General features: G+C 41.6%; 1 protein-coding gene across 3 annotated transcripts in view; it reads left to right on the top strand.

Moving 5' to 3' along the window:
- Positions 1-17,153, top strand: part of AGBL4 (AGBL carboxypeptidase 4) — a 3,151,866-nt gene that overhangs the window by 1,005,017 nt on the left and 2,129,696 nt on the right. The window lies entirely within an intron of this gene.

The following is a 17,153-nucleotide window of genomic DNA, read 5'->3' on the forward strand; positions in this document are numbered from 1 at the left end:
GGAGTCAGCCTGGGTCATTCACTGGTAATCAGGCAGTAGCGGAGTCAGAAGAGCAAGCCAGGGGTCAAGCGTGGATCAGCAGGCAGAAGCGGGGTCACTGGAACAAGTCAAGGGTCAAAGTCGGGAATGGAGACAAGACAGGTCAAAGGCAAGCCGGTTTGGTAACAGGAAATCCAATGATAACAAGAACAGGAACACAGAAGCACACAAGGGGAGCTGAAGATCATCCGGTAACTAATGGCTCATACTGCTGGCTTTAAATAGACCACTGGGTGCCAGAATGTGTAACGCATTTCTCACGTGCACGCACTGGCACATGGATCCTCGTGGCTGTTCGTGCCCCTGCGCGTGTAAAATTGGCAAATTTCTATGTTCCAATCTTCAAATTTGCTGGGAATTTGCAGGTGTGCAAATCCTTCTAAGAATGGTTCTCTGACCGCTTTTAAAAAATGTTTCAAAAACGCGCAACATAATAGCAGTCTAGGGGACTGCAGAGCTAAAACTGTGGGTAAAACACATGAAAACTGCAGCGCAATAAGGTGAACACAGCCACACCCCTTATTACAATTGTCATCACAGTTGTGTTGCAGGGAAAGAGAGGAGGCATGCCAAGCAGGTCTGATACATTCCTGGAAGTTTATCAAGTGATTGCAAGAATACACGCATATTGAACTAAGAACTAAAAACTTTGATATGTTGCATATTTTGGACACAAGTACTGTGTATACATTGTTTGGGATTATATACAGTGGGGAATGGAAAGTATTCAGACCCCCTTAAATGTTTCACTCTTTGTTATATTGCAGTCATTTGCTAAAATCATTTAAGTTCATTTTTTCCTCATTAATGTACAGACAGCACCCCATATTGACAGAAAAACACAGAATTGTTGACATTTTTGCAGATTTATTAAAAAAGAAAAACTGAAATATCACATGGTCCTAAGTATTCAGACCCTTTACTCAGTATTTAGTAGAAGCACCCTTTTGATCTAATACAGCCATGAGTCTTTTTGGGAAAGATGCAACAAGTTTTTCACACCTGGATTTGGGGATCCTCTGTCATTCCTCCTTGCAGATCCTCTCCAGTTCTGTCAGGTTGGATGGTAAACGTTGGTGGACAGCCATTTTTAGGTCTCTCCAGAGATGCTCAATTGGGTTTAAGTCAGGGCTCTGGCTGGGCTATTCAAGAACAGTCACAGAGTTGTTGTGAAGCCACTCCTTTGTTATTTTAGCTGTGCGCTTAGGGTCATTGTCTTGTTGGAAGGTAAACCTTCGGCCCAATCTGAGGTCCTGAGCACTCTGGAAAAGGTTTTCGTCCAGGATATCCCTGTACTTAGCCGCATTCATCTTTCCCTCGATTGCAACCAGTCGTCCTGTCCCTGCAGCTGAAAAACACCCCCACAACATGATGCTGCCACCACCATGTTTCACTGCTGGGACTGTATTGGACAGGTGATGAGCAGTGCCTGGTTTTCTCCACACATACCGCTTAGAATTAAGGCCAAAAAGTTCTATCTTGGTCTCATCAGACCAGAGAATCTTATTTCTCACCATCATGGAGTCCTTCAGGTGTTTTTTAGCAAACTCCATGCGGGCTTTCATGTGTCTTGCACTGAGGAGAGGCTTCCGTCGGGCCACTCTGCCATAAAGCCCCGACAGGTGGAGGGCTGCAGCGATAGTTGACTTTCTACAACTTTCTCCCATCTCCCGACTGAATCTCTGGAGCTCTGCCACAGTGATCTTTGGGTTCTTTTTTACCTTTCTCACCAAGACTCTTCTCCCTCGATAGCTCAGTTTGGACAGACGGCCAGCTCTAGGAAGGGTTCTGGTCGTCCCAAACATCTTCCATTTAAGGATTATGGAGGCCACTGTGCTCTTAGGAACCTTAAGTGCAGCAGAATTTTTTTTATATCCTTGGCCAGATCTGTGCCTTGCCACAATTCTGTCTCTGAGCTCTTCAGGCAGTTCCTTTGACCTCATGATTCTCATTTGCTCTGACATGCACTGTGAGCTGTAAAGTCTTATATAGATAGGTGTGTGGCTTTCCTAATCAAATCCAATCAGTATAATTAAACACAGCTGGACTCAAATGAAGGTGTAGAACCATCTCAAGGGTGATCAGAAGGAATGGACAGCACCTGAGTTAAATATATGAGTGTCACAGCAAAGGGTCTGAATACTTAGGACCATGTGATATTTCAGTTTTTCTTTTTTAATAGATCTGCAAAAATGTCAACAATTCTGTGTTTTTCTGTCAATATGGGGTGCTGTGTGTACATTAATGAGGAAAAAAATGAACTTAAATGGCTGCAATATAACAAAGAGTGAAAAATGTAAAGGGGTCTGAATACTTTCCGCCCCTACTGTATAATTTTTCACTATTGAAAGATTTATAGGTTTTCCAATGCTGGCACTATTATTGATCTAAGTTTAACTTGTCCAGGAGGATATGTTTGTTCCAGCTACAAGGATAGTTCTTTTTTATTTTTTGAGGAACAATTTGTCCCCACTGCACATATGCACCACCCCTGCCACCGTCCTGAGCTCTGCTGTCCTCCTGAGCACCTGGGCCATCTGTGGAGATGCGGTGGATGATCGTCCAACATCCATATGCTGATCATCTCAGTGTACAGTGAAATCCACAAACCACTTCCGGTTTCGATTCATTCATACCCTAGGATGAAGCTAATCAAGCACAATCTGCTTGATTGGCTTCAGTGGAGCGCAAAGGTGACATTTGCAGTCTACTAGACCCCTGATATCTTCATAAATAGAAGCTGTCTGCCCCCTTGTGATAACAATAAAGTTAAGTTAAAAAGAAATAAAGTTAAGGATAAGTATAATAGAATTAAGTATAATCAATAGGCCCTTCCTTAAAAAAATGTTTAAAGCTCCCTGCCCCCACTTATTCATATGAAAATGTAGGCACATGCATTGAAAGTGCCTACATAGAAAAATGAGGATTGTGCTACACATGTACTGCTATGCACGCCACAGTTCCAGATATTTGTGGCAGTGTTGAACTGTAAGTCTGTTAATATGCTGCATATTTTCACTGGTAAGTTGTACACTTGGAGAACACTTGAAGCACAAGTTCTAGTTGGCACTTTTCCATTCTGTAGCAAATTTGCGGGGCAAGTCTCTAGCAAGAGCAAAGTTGCAGCGGTGAGTGTACAGCAAGAGCTCTGAAAGTCTACAGCATGAAAATTCAGCCACAGTGACCCCCGTGGTGGGATGACTATTGCACAACATAACTGAACCAGAACTTGCAGCAGACTAGCAGAATGTTTGCAAAGAAAGTTGATTTGGAATCAGGCAATGCTGATTTGTTGCAATTGTGCAATAAACTTGTAAAGCCTGGCAAGTCTAGCAATAGCTTAGCAAGTAATTTTTTAACTTGCAGCACAATTGCTTGCTATCTGGGGTGTAAACAATAATTCTAGGTTTATTTTTTACTGTTAACGCTAAATAAATGAGCTGTAAAAGCTTTCAAAAGTGCTGTCTATTCACAGTTACAGGGCATTTTTAGTATTTATTTACTCTGCACAACCTTATCTTTTATATTCTTTTATATTTTACCAAAACAAAATTAAGTATTATATTGTATCTTTGTGCACTAAAAAGTCTGATTTTTGATAAAAAAATCTTTTGTGATTGATAAATTTGTGTAACATAAAAATCAACAAATGCCAACATTTTATGCTACAGGGAATCTGCATTCAAAAAATATATAATGCTTTGGGGGTTTTTTTCAGTCTTTAAGTTCAGTTTTTAAGTAATTTTCAGGCCTACCAAGACATTTTGGACAATTTCATGCTCCCAATTTGTGGGAACAGTTTGGAGATGGCCCCTTCCTGTTCCAATATGACTGCGCACCAGTGCACAAAGCAAGGTCCATAAAGACATGGATGAGTGAGTTTGGGGTGGAGGAACTTGACTGGCCTACAAAGAGTCCTGACCTCAACCTGATAGAACACCTTTGGGATGAATTAGAGCAGAGACTGCAAGCCAAGCTTTCTCGCCCAACATCAGTGTGCTCCTGGAAGAATGGTCCAAAAATTCCCATAGACACATTCCTAAACCTTGTAGACAGCCTTCCCAGAAGAGTTGAAGCTGTTATAGCTGCAAAGGGTGGGCTAACTCAATATTGAACCCTACGGACTAAGACTGGGATGCCATTAAAGTTCATGTGCGTGTAAAGGTAGACGTCCCAATACTTTTGACAATATAGTGTATATTCCATAGTGTTCAGCAAGATAGAGGCTGTAGTTGAGCAGGGGGCATATTTAAGAGGCAGGCTGAAAATGATAGAGACTTTGGTTTAAAAAATACACACATATAGAAAAAAATATTTAGTGTTACATACACTTTAACAATGACCCCCTAACCTAAGCTTTAACACTTACCTATACTCAACATATACTATTTTGGGAACTTTTGATAACAAGCAATCTCCTTGTTGGCAGGTGTTAATATACACACCATATTTATATATGTATCAGTGGGGTTAATTGCGTTCAGTGGTGCGTGGTCGGAAGCAAGGTTACTTCCCGTTGTGAAGGTATGTAGGCGAGTGTTCCCTATTTGATTCTATGGGAAGGAAGGGAAGGCCACACATCCTATGATGTTATTGTTTATGGAGAAAGGAGTTCATCTGTGACAGGACCTGGAGTCGGGAAGTGTAAAGTTACCAGACCCAATGTACAGAAAGTGTTCAAGCCAAAAGTATGGGCACCATTGTGCCACCTACACCATTGTATAGCATGGATCCCCCTGTGTCGCCAAGCAGTGGTGCCCATTCGTAGCCCCTCCTACATCCTTTTCTTTGTGTCAAGGACCTTACAGCCAAATATTTCTACCACAGTAATAATATGGACAGTTGTTGGTGAAAGCCAAATAACCGAAAAATATGTTTTTTGAATTGTGTCAGGAATCTGTAACATCCAAAGGAAATGTTATGCAAGCACTGAGATATAACATACAAATTTCATGCAGATAGTGTCCTTAACCTCCCTGGCGGTTTTCCAGAGTGTGGCTCGGGGTTAAATTTCAGTACCATTAGCGGTAACCCCGAGCCACACTCGGGATTGCATTGCAGGATCCTGGTGCGGTGTACTTACCTTGTCCCTAGGATCCTGCGATGTCCCCCCGCTGTGTCTGTGGGCTCCGTCCTCTGCCTGAAGCCTCTGTGTGCCAGGGTCCGTTCCCTGCGAGCGTCGCGACGCACGGGGGGCGGAGCCCAGAGGCAAATTCAAAAAATTTTAAAATCATAACACATACAGTACACTGTAAACTTACAGATTACATTACTGTATGAAATTATTTCACATCCCTTTTGTCCCTAGTGGTTTGTCCAGTGCCCTGCATGCAGTTTTATATTATATATACTGTTCTTTCTGCCTGGAAACTGGAGATTGTCCATAGCAACCAAAAAGTGTCCCTTTATGCCAGAAGTGGTTTTAGACCAGCTAGAAAACAGCGATAGTAAATTAGAACACTTGCAGAATTGAGTGATAGTGAATCGTGGGGAAATTAATTTTATTATTATTATATTATTATTTTTTATAATTTATGATTTTGTGTTTAAAACTTTATCATACCTGGGATATCTATTAGACTCTTGTTTGTACAGATTTAAGTGTGTTATTGCTAAGAATTACAAGCCTAAAATATAAAACACCAAATTTCTATGCAAAATAATTGTACTGCTTTGAGACGCAAAAATCGGACATAATCATACCGCCAGGGAGGCTACTAGGAATCAGGTCTAAGACTCAGAATTACAAGGCAAGGATTCTAACCACTTTGTTATAATGCAATCTCTCAAAAATATAATCAGCAAGCCCCGTGACTACCAGGGCTTGCATAATTGCCAACGTTTTAAAATTATTTCTGAAAATTATCACATCTCTTAGCACCTTCTATAATCAACACACTTTATTAAGGCTTATACAACATCAGAACATTTATTGATGACACAGCTGTACTATATAAATACAATGCAGGTTTCTGGAAGCAAACGAATGAAGAATGTTTGATGTCAGGATCAAAATATTAGACAGTTCGCCTATGTATTCAAGTAGCTTTTTGACTTAATTCTGCCCTACGCATAAGTCATTGATGACCCCTCTTTATTGAAAAGCCATTGTTTTTGTCCCCAACCATGTCACTTTGTAAATCAACATTAAAGCCAAATTTTGCTATTTGAAGTAGCCTAATGACTATCTTTTCCTTTACTTCCTTTTTTTATGACAACATTGTCATTGGGACAGGAAGTAAGAAGATGAAATCTCCCCACCAAAACCCCAAGAAGACATTAAAATATAAGCTCCTTTTCTATACAACTACCATGGGCTGTGCAGTGGACCAATCACAAGCCCCTCTTTCTGTGGTTCTGCTACTGAATTTGCTAATACGTACCTACCAGATGTGGTCAGACAAGGCAAAAACACAATAAAGGAAGCACAGATGTGCAAATATTGTATAGTTGTGCTTCCTCTCTACCTTAGGCACACAAATACCTCATGGTAAATATTACTAAATAACTTGGGTGTGTGTTACACCATAAGTCAATTTGAAAAAGACAAATGTCCTTTAAGTTCAACCCAAAAATAAAAAGCCTTGCATCCTCAGAACCTAAGTATGTGCTTGATTCAAAGGAACGTTTTCTGTGATTGTAGGTGTGGCAGATAGATGTCACAATCTCCTCTCCTCCAATCACAGAAGCCTGGCATTTAGGTAAAAAAATACAAGGCTTTTTTTCTGGAAGGAGGATGTGTACGAGTGACCTGCTATAATCAATGTACTACCACCAAGACTACAAGTCTAAAGCTTGGATGCTTGGTGGTTACAGTACTGAGGGAGCTGAAAGAAAGTTACAGTTTACCGAAATGAGCAACCGCTAAACATTGGACAAAATAAAACATTAAGAAAAAAAGAAGTTCAGGTTTAAACTCAATCCAACTTTTTTAAATGCAACTTCCAATTTACACATACTAGAACATATAAAAAGTTCTTTCATTATGACTCACAGTTGAAGCACCCAAATACCGGAGCTATCTCCGAACTCAACTCTCTTTTTGAAAAAATGCTATAGATTCTGCCCAAATAATGTACAGCAGACCACCTATGTATAGTTAAAGCTTGTTCCGTTGTCCAGGCTTAAACTGCCATTCACTATCACACAGCAGGTTTTGACTTGATGTGTGGTTCCCGGGACACATATCACTCTCTACCATTGCCCAGAGCTCCCTTCCCGGCCAGCACTCACAGCGTTGGGCATTTCATTCCCATACAGCCTGAGCGGCTCACACACATATCTTGATTTAAAGCTTGTTCTATGTTTGACGTGCATTAGAATATTCCTGTCAATTGGAAGTAATGAAGTCTTCACATGATTGTAAACTACAGTATTTGACTCCCTCAATGCTAATAAAATCTTTTGTTTGATTTATTTGTGGAAATTAGATACCCCTTTAAACAATTTTCCATTTACTAGCAACATTACAATAGAATGTATAAAGATTCAGTGGTTCAAAGAGGTAAAAAAAATAAAGAAAATCTTTGACAGTGATGTAGCATTAATAAAACGTTATCAGATTGTAAAGGCGACCTAGTGCCCTACAGTTTATTCATCCTGCCTCCACTATGGTAAATACTATATATCAAACAAAGAACATTACTGGTTTGTATTCATATTTTCTCTAAGGAAATTAAAAAGAGAATCAATGGCATGCTTCGGCACACCATACAGATAATGAGCATTTCTATACATTTCATGCTTATCTTTCTACAGGGAGTTTAACGTTGTTCTTTTCCTATTACCTGGAACATCTCAGACCTTGTAGGTTTTTGAATTGCCTCCTAAAAAAAGGATTCTCTTGGCTTTGGATCTCTAGACTAGGTAATTAGCTGTGAGATGTCGGCTCTATAGCTCGTTGTTTTATTGTGTTGCCTTTCTTCAGCATTCATACTCAGGGGCATTTGCAGTCAGCTCCCTTATAAAATGTATGTTGAGATTTGGAAGTGACATGTTTAGTAGTCATGGCAACACGGTTTCACTTCAATCAGTGTTTCCTTGTTGCTCATTTTCACTTTTTTTTATGGTAAAATTCAGCTGTCATTCCCAGGATTTATTTCCTGGCGCTCCTGCGGTGTCAGGTAGTTTAATTTAGCAAGCCGTAGTTGCAATGCTTTAACTGCGATTTAGATTCCAAATTGCGAGAAGTGAATTTTTATAATATTATACTGTTACCCAAATATACTGTTTTATGAAGTGGGTCTTTTAGGCAGACAGAATATTACTAGTCAACTTATAATGAAGTACATCTAGCTTTGAAAACCCCACATGGATTATTACTATTATTTTGGCCTTATGTCTTGTAATCCAATTACTGATGGTTGAGTTTTTGCAGTCTAGCACAGATGGAATAGTGGTTGACCAGTGATTTTTTTCTAAGTGTAACGAACACACTGAACACCTTGAAAAGGTCATTCCACATACACATCGACGTTGCTTGGGTTGGGTCATTCCAAAACTTTTTACATTTCTTGAGGATTTCAGCTGTGAGATATCCCTGACAGACAGGAGTCTCAGTGCTTCTGCTTCATTTTTCATGGTATATAAACCCCAAAATTCTGTGCTATCCCTCAAACAAAAACAACCCCCAACAAAACAACCCAGTAACTGCTGTGTATATAGCCAAAAGGATAATCATATATTTTTTTTTATCATAACCAAAGATAGTCTATAAACATACACTCTTAGGTAGTGCTGCACTTAATATCGCAAGCACTAATCACCCAGTGCGAAATGTGTAACAATAAGAAAAAAACACCACTGTGTGAAATAATATTGTAAAAAGTTCATAAATAAAGTCCATGTGATGGTCCCAAACAATCTTCGTATGGCCCACTTCACCTGGACAAAATTAATTCTTCAACCTATATCCACCACTTTGCTCCAAGTGATTTCCACTCCCCATAAGATACACTCACTGACTTTTTTTTAGGGGCTCTCATCAAAATCCGTCTGATTGCTCCACTTCCAATGCTCAGCACAAACAGGGGTGTACTATGGCTCAGAGACAAGAATAGCCAACATAGCGTAATCACATTTAAAATGTGTTGGGATCTCTGTGTTCCGGACCCTCTGATGGGACTCATTTGTTTGCATAATTCTTCTTAATGATAGAGAAGAAAGAAATTCATCAGGTAGGGTGAACCCCCTCACAATGGCCATGGCAAATGGGAAGCCTTCAAACATCTAACTGTTGGGGTCTCCAAAGGATGTACTAAACTGATTGGTGGTTCCACCAGCAATTAACACATAATTTGTATAGGTGGACTCCTGTAGAAAGTAGTAAAGGCCTTAACATATTTTATTCTTGTATTTTTAAAGCTGGATTCCAGGTAGACTGATAGCACTGTACAAAGCAATAGAAACCTGATTGGCTCTCTGTGCTGACTATTAATCTGACTACCAGAGTCCTGCTGTATAGGTGGTCAAAAGAAACCACAGTTATGAACTTACACAGCATTTTAAAATGTAATTTTGTTTGCCTAGATTTCAGCAATTTGAACAGGCTATACATGTTTCAGCATATCTTAAAGTAAAAAATAAATGAATAAATGCAAAACTTTAAAAAAAAATTTGGATAGAGTGGAGAGGGACTAGAACACCTGTCAGTTTTTATTGCTGTCTGTGCCTCCATTAAGGAGATTCACCCTCTCCATTTGTCCTGTTTACCATGGGACACAGATGGTGCCAAAAATTTTAATGGGGTTATAACTTCCTTGTTCTATCCTTGCTCTATCCAAAATGAAAAAAAAAAATGCCTATAGTTCTACTTTAATTTTGTATCCAGATTGCATGCAGATCTCCCACAGCTAAAATTGTTAAGCACTGATGAAGGGAGCTTCTAATCCCTTTAACCACATTGATAATTTTGTAGAATTCTGCAACGAATCAATTCTATCTGGACTATCCTCTCTTTCCACATGATGAAAATAGTACCCATCTTCCTCCACAGTCATAAATGATCAATTATTTCATGCTAAGCAGCTATCACAAATTTAGTGGAACAATCATGCTTTTCAGGAAGGGGAGAAGCTAATATAAGTACCTGATTTTTTCCCAAATACCAGCTGCATGTCATCTCTGAACAGCAGCCCTCAAAGTGGGTGAAAAAAAGGGCAGTAAGTGGAGTCAATCAGCTTCAAATGCACATGCACTGGTAGAGAATATACTGACAGCAGAAAAAAAAACATTGCTTGAATGTCCAAGGGAGGTATGTTCTTGACCCTCCAAAGACATGCTGGTTGGTTAATTGGCTCCTGTCTAAATTGGCCCTAGTATGAATGTAAGTTAGGGACTTTAGATTGTAGGCTCCTTGAGGGCAGGGACTGATGTGAATGTACAATATATGTGTAAAGTGCTGCATAAATTGACAGTGCTATAAAGGAACCTGTAATAAATTGTGTTATTTTCTGGTTAACAAAAGTCACCTAAAACAATCTTGTGCCATAAGTAGATACGTCAAAATTATATCTCCCCATACCTTTGTTCTCATTAACTTTTCTCTTATTTCATATCCTTACTTTTTCCAATTTCCTTCTTCTAAGCTTTTTTTTTTTCATTTTCACAGCAAGATTCTAGTTGCTGTAGTCTTGCCCTGCTTGATTTCACTTGAGACTGATGTTCATAGTCCATGCCTCCCCATGGGACCTCATCACTTACCAACACTCCTACTTCTCTTCCAAAATCTCTAGAATTTATTTGGGAGTCACACATTTGTAAGCATGTCAGATGAAACTGATCTCTGTTCTCTTATTGATGTCTTCTTCATGTACGCAAACTGGCCATTCCTGTTAGGTCTCAACTCATTCATACTTGAAGCTAAACTCCAACCAAACAGCTAGATACACAAATTAAATACATATATGGAGACTATTTTACTTGACAAACAAATTGCACCTCTTTGCAGCAAGTCTTGTGGGCAGGACACCCCTGCTAGATAAAATGTACAAATCCTCTACTTCTACAGCAACAGCATCATAGCCATCATAGTCAAGAACGCGGCCACAGGCACTGACTGAGAAATGAAGAAGGAGTGCACCAATGAGGTCCTTCTTCTGCTCGCTCTGCTTTTTACTGCTGAAAAGTTAATGAAAAGTCTTCGCAGGTTAACTGCTGTTGACTTTTGGGGTCTAAAACCTGCCTGATCTTGATGGACCACAGACGACACAACCTCATTCAACCTAAGAGCCAGAACCTTTGCCAGTTTTACATCACTCTGGAGAAGTGAAATCGACCTATAAGAGCCTGGATCTAAGGGGTCCTTGCCTGGTTTTAGTAGGAGAACCACCAAGGCTCTGGACATAGATGCCGGGAGGCATCTTGCCTTTAGGCTGGGTGCACACCATTGCGAATTGGATGCATCCAATTTGCAATAGCAGGAGGTTTTGACCGGCTCTCTATGAAGCTGATTCACATATCTCCACTGTGGCTCCGGTGCAAATTTTCACAGGAGCCCTGTGCGTGTTTTGGTCCATTTCAGGTCCAAACTCAGCCAAATATTTGGGCTGAAATCTGACCTGAAATGGTGAACCAGGACACACAGGACCCCTGCTGGGAGCTGCATTGATATTAGGTGTGAGCCTTAAAAAAGCATTTAGCACCTTCAATAACTGTGGTAGAATTATCTCACCATACCTAACATACATCTCCATCGGGATCCCATCATCACCAGGGGCCTTACAGGTAGGAAAAGAGCTGGCTTCCCTCTGCAATTCCTCCAAAGTAATAGGAGCATCCAGCCTAGTACGCTGTGGTCCCATTAGGGTGGGAGGGGGAATCTTATGGATATAGTTAGAGAGATCCTGTAGAGACTGCAACTTCTGCGGTTGGTAGGGCAAGGCATAAAAGTCGTTAAGCTCTTTCATAATTGATTCGGGGGAATTAACAGCCTTACCCGATTTGCATTGGATGATGCTTATGGCCAGAGAAGCCTGTTGGGATTGGAAATTTTTGACAAAAAAAATGCAGCTTTATTGAAAAACCGCAGCTGATGCCCGCAACCTATCAAGAGAATCCTGAGCCGACATCCAGGCCTTCAGAGCAGAAACAGTAGGCTGGACAATATATGCAAGTTCAAATTGTTTGACCTGTTCCTCCATGAAGGAGTGTGGTTCAGAAGATCTCTTTTTCACAGCCTGGATTACAGCAATAACCACCCCCCTAAGTACTGTTTTAAACAATTCCCATTTTCGAAGAGGGTCCTCACAGGAGGCATGACCATGAAAGAAGGCAGTAATCTGATGAGCAAAACGATCATGTGATGTAAATACCTGAAGCCAGTAGGCATTGAGTTTCCAGGGCAGTCTAGGGAGGTCGGAGGGAGGACAGCGAGCTCCACCACTACCGGCGAATGGTCGGATACACCCCGAGAAAGGTATTCAATTTTAGAAATCGGGCCAAGCACAAGTGCATTGCCCACACAGAGATCATTTTATGATAATGGTAAGTGCGTTTTACAGAAGCATGAAAACGAGTTTAGTAGCGGGAAATTTAAAGATCCACAGAGCCAGCAAGCCAACCTCTGAAATCTACCCAGAACTGTACCCCTAGTGCCCCCTATATGGGCTAGTGGGGGGTGGCGTTCCAGGCTAGGATCAAGATAACAGTTGAGATCACCCAGTATCAGTAATGGGAGATCAGGTTTATCAGCTAGATAGAACATCAAAATTTGTAGGAAAAAAGCTAGAACCAAGGTCAGGTTATAACGTTTACAGTAAATTAGCACCCTCTGAGTCCATCTGAGAGTCTAATTCCTGGAACATCAGGGATCTGTGTATGAGAACACTAACACCCCAGAAGTAAGAGGTGTGAGTGGAGTGATACACCCTGCATGTCCAAGAGTAATGTAGGCAGCTTATTGTCTCCAGAGTCAGGTGGGTCTAATGTACAGTATGTTGCATAACCTTGACTGCTATACTCTGTATGCTGTGCCATACTGTATGTAGCACAATCCTAACTGTCTGCTACACTTCAGGCATACAGAATGCAGAGGTCAGGAGTGCTTAACACATAGAGGGGTTGATTTACTAAAGGCAAATAGACTGTGCACATTGCAAAGTGCAGTTGTACTCTGCAAGTGCATTTGCTCCAGAGCTTAGTAAATGAGGTAAAGCTTCACTTCGCAATAGATGCCCAATCACGTACAAGTAAAAATGTAAAAAAAAAACATAATTTTTGCTTGAACATAATTGGATAATGGAAAAGTCAGAAGAGCTGCTCATTTACTAAGCTCTGGAGCAACTGAGAGTGCAACTGCACTTTGCAATGTGCACATTTTTTTTGCCTTTAGTAAATCAACCCTGGAGTGATTACCCAAAGGAAAACCTAACCCCAATAGAGCCTTCCCCCCAAAAATACAGAATCCTCCACACCTCAAGCACACCCCCTTCAAATCCCTTCACAGAATGACTATCCCTCCAAAAGCAACTCCTCCTAAAGTCACTGCCCACTATTCACTTCTGCACCTCCACTACACCTCTTGTTCACCACCTGGTGCTCCATTTATGGGGGGGGGGGGTTGCAAACAAACCCCCCTGCCAGGTCCACACTTACCCCATCCAGGTCGCAGGTGGCTTTCCTTGGCTTCTCCTCCCAGCCAACCCGGTCTTAAGACGCGCTTCTTGTCCTGATTGGCCGGGAGGAGAATCAGGTGGACAATAGCAAATGTAGATTCGCCAACCTCCAATCGCCAATTCCCCAACCTTTTTGAAGCCAAGTAGAGCCTCAGGCTCTTATCATGTGCTTCAAAAAAAAAAAACCTTGTAGAAATCTATGCGTCTAGCGCCCTGCATGGAGATTAGGGGCCGGAGCATGGAGATTAGGGGGCGCCCCTTATGGACCGGCTGTTCACCACTTACTTCTGCTACACCTACCCTCTATTCACTTATGCACACTCTCATCCCTCATTCTTCTTTGCACCCACTCATTCAAAGTTCCCCCTCTGTTCACCAGCACCCCCCCCCCCCAAGCCATTGTCCACCATGCACCTATGCATCCCTCATTCACTACTGCTAAACTCTGCACCCCATGCATCCTGATACCACTACTTCTCACCCCTGCACCACTCTGCCACTACTAATTCCCTTCTCACATCTCCACTCACATACAATGCAACACCCTGTGTGTGTGTGTTTGTGATGTAGGGAGGGAAGATAGTTTTTTTTTTGGCTGGAGTTCTGCTTTAAAGTGAAAAAAATAGATAAAAAAAGTTCAGTCTGAGGCACTATTTGGTAGTAGTTAACACATCACATAACCCCTTTTACTACCTGCTTCTTTATATAATCAGGCTACAGATCAAAGTACAGATGACAGTAGTTTGACAGCAGTAACGTCTGTTTGTGTCTATCCATTCACAGAAGAAAACAATTCTGATGACCCTTCAGGTTTATACATTGGTTAGTTTAATATATCTTCAAGCATATTGATCTGTCTCATATGAAAATAATGATGATCTACATATAACTAACTGTAAGGTGTTTTTACTGCAAAATCATATGAAGAGCAGCGTTATTTTATTTTACAGACAAGGAACCTCTTCATGAGCACGTATGAGACAGTAATTATGACTTTAGGCTGAGCTGACATCTTCAGCAAGTTCTGCGCTATCCTACCCCTTATTAACGATGGTAGGTTGTTTGAAGTGGGTGTTTCAAACGTCTTTTCTTAATTATCAGTGTGCCACCGAAGAAAAGCACGAGTACCCCAGCATTATAGGCTCCGAGTGGATTTGATTTGCTTTGTTTTGATATTTTTCTCACTTGAAAGTGTGTACACAGATCAGAGAGGGAGACGTGATACAAACCGCCTATTGCATTACCGCCGTTTCTCATTTCCATTAAAATGTGTTGACTTTTTTTTTTTCCAGTGCCGTGTTCACCCTCCCTGTTCTGTTTCTCCTTATTCATTAACTCAAGTAGCTGGGGAAATGCACAAGACAAGCTAAACCGAGCACATACTGGTACATTACACGCATACACCAATGTAATGATTCATTTTAAGCTGCATATCTTTCCGTTGAAGCCGCCTTTTTGAAAAAATGCTCTTCATCTAGGCTTCAGTAGGGATTTTGTAGAAGAGGATTCAAGTGCGTTTTTTAAAGGACATGTCACCAGTTGAATTAAGAGATGTCATTTTTTATGGTTTTCCTCTCGGGGGTTCTGTTAACACTTTGTTTTTCTAATAATATATATTATATGGCCAAAAATTTGTGAATAACTGACCATCACATCCACTATGAAAGTGGATTACCAATGCAAATGACTGAGCACAGGTGTTTTCAGTAAAGTGTTCTGCTATAGTATACAAAGACATTTTAAATTCATTATGTGCTTCCATCCTTGTGACAATATTCTGGATAAGGCTTTTTTCTGTTTCAGCATGACTATGCCCCGGTGCAGAAAACCAGCTCCATAAAGACATGGTTTGACTAGTTTGGTGTAAAGGAACTCAAGTAGCCTGCAACACTGTAGAACATGTCTGGGATGAACTGGAAGGCTGATGTTGTTTTAGTTGTAGACAGAGTGTGGAAGGGTTAGAACCCCTGTTTTTTTATTGCAGTGTGTCACTATTAGAAAGCTTAATTTGAGGGCTGTGGCCCATACAGCTTATCTGCCATACCCAAGTATTGGAAATGCACTAAGACAGATCACTGAGGGTTCATGATCAAACAGTAATTTTGATTTTAATTTGCCTCCACCCTCCCATTCAACTCCTGCAAGGCCTAGAAACTGGAGGCTTACATTCAAGAAGCCAGGTGCTCCCAGGGTGTCCTTCTCTTCTCTCTCTTCACAAGACTCAGAAATGTTGCCTCATCATATTTTTAGACACCCATCCTGCCAACCTAAGATCCATGGCCTCTGACTTTTATCCCTCTAGCCAAAATTAAATATCCTGCACGGAGGTGCGGCCCCCCAACCCAAAGCACCTTGTCCCCATGTTGATGAGGACAAGGGCCTCCTCCCGACAACCCTGGCCGTTGGTTGTCGGGGTCTGCGGGCGGGGGCTTATCGGAATCCGGGAGCCCCCTTTAATAAGGGGGCCCCCAGATCCTGGCCCCCCCACCCTATGTGAATGAGTATGGGGTACATCATACCCCTACCCATTCACCTAGGGAAAAAAGTGTCAATAAAAAAAACCACACTACACAGGTTTTTATAGTAATTTATTAGACAGCTCCGGGGGTCTTCTTCCAACTTTGGGGGTCTTCTTCCGACTTTGCTGCTCTCTCCAGCCTCTTCTCCCAGTGTCCAGTTCTTCTCCTGCTCTCCGGCCTCTTCTCCCGGTGTTCGACCTCTTCTCCAGGTGTCCGGTTCTTCTGCCAACTCCTCTGCTATCTTCTGCCGCTCTTTTGCTAGCAGTGACCCGGTCTTCTGCGTTGTCTTCTTCCCTCTTCTTTTCTTCCGATGTTGACACGACGCTCTCTCCCGCTGTAATGGTGTGTGAGCGCTCCGCAATGACTTATATAGGCGGTGACCCCGCCCCCTTATGACGTCACAGTCCTGGGGCATGCTGGGACTGTGATATCATAAGGGGACGTGGTCATCGGATGACATGACCCCAGAGGGAAATTCCCTCTCGCACCCGCCACAGTAGGAAAATGTGTTTTTCCTACTGTCGCCGATGGGATCGTCCTGGAAACATTCTCGTGGCTGCGTACTGTAGTTTGTACAAAAGTCAGATGGTTTTGTGTACACACGATCGGACCTTGCTCCATCGGACTTTTGTTGCCGGAAACTTTGTGTGTTCGCCAGGCAACAAAAGTCCGATGGAAACAGAAAAAGTTTGTCTGATGGAGCGTACACACGGTCGGATGTTGCTCCAAAACAGCTAATTTGCATGATTGTTGTCAAAAAGTCCGATCATGTGTATGGGCCTTAAACTAACGTATATACAGATTGCAGAATAAAAAGAGCAGATCAGGACAAGACTGAGAAGCAAGGAATGAGCCAAAATGGGGAGAATGTACACAGGAGCAGGTACAAGCAAGCAGGAGCAGGATCGGAAATCAGAACAGGATAACAGGTTACCAAGAGCAGGTCACATGAGGTGCACAGGCAAAACACTGAGGCAGTATG

This window comes from Aquarana catesbeiana, linkage group LG07, assembly GCF_042186555.1.
Source record: "Aquarana catesbeiana isolate 2022-GZ linkage group LG07, ASM4218655v1, whole genome shotgun sequence".
NCBI classification, from domain to species: domain Eukaryota; kingdom Metazoa; phylum Chordata; class Amphibia; order Anura; family Ranidae; genus Aquarana; species Aquarana catesbeiana.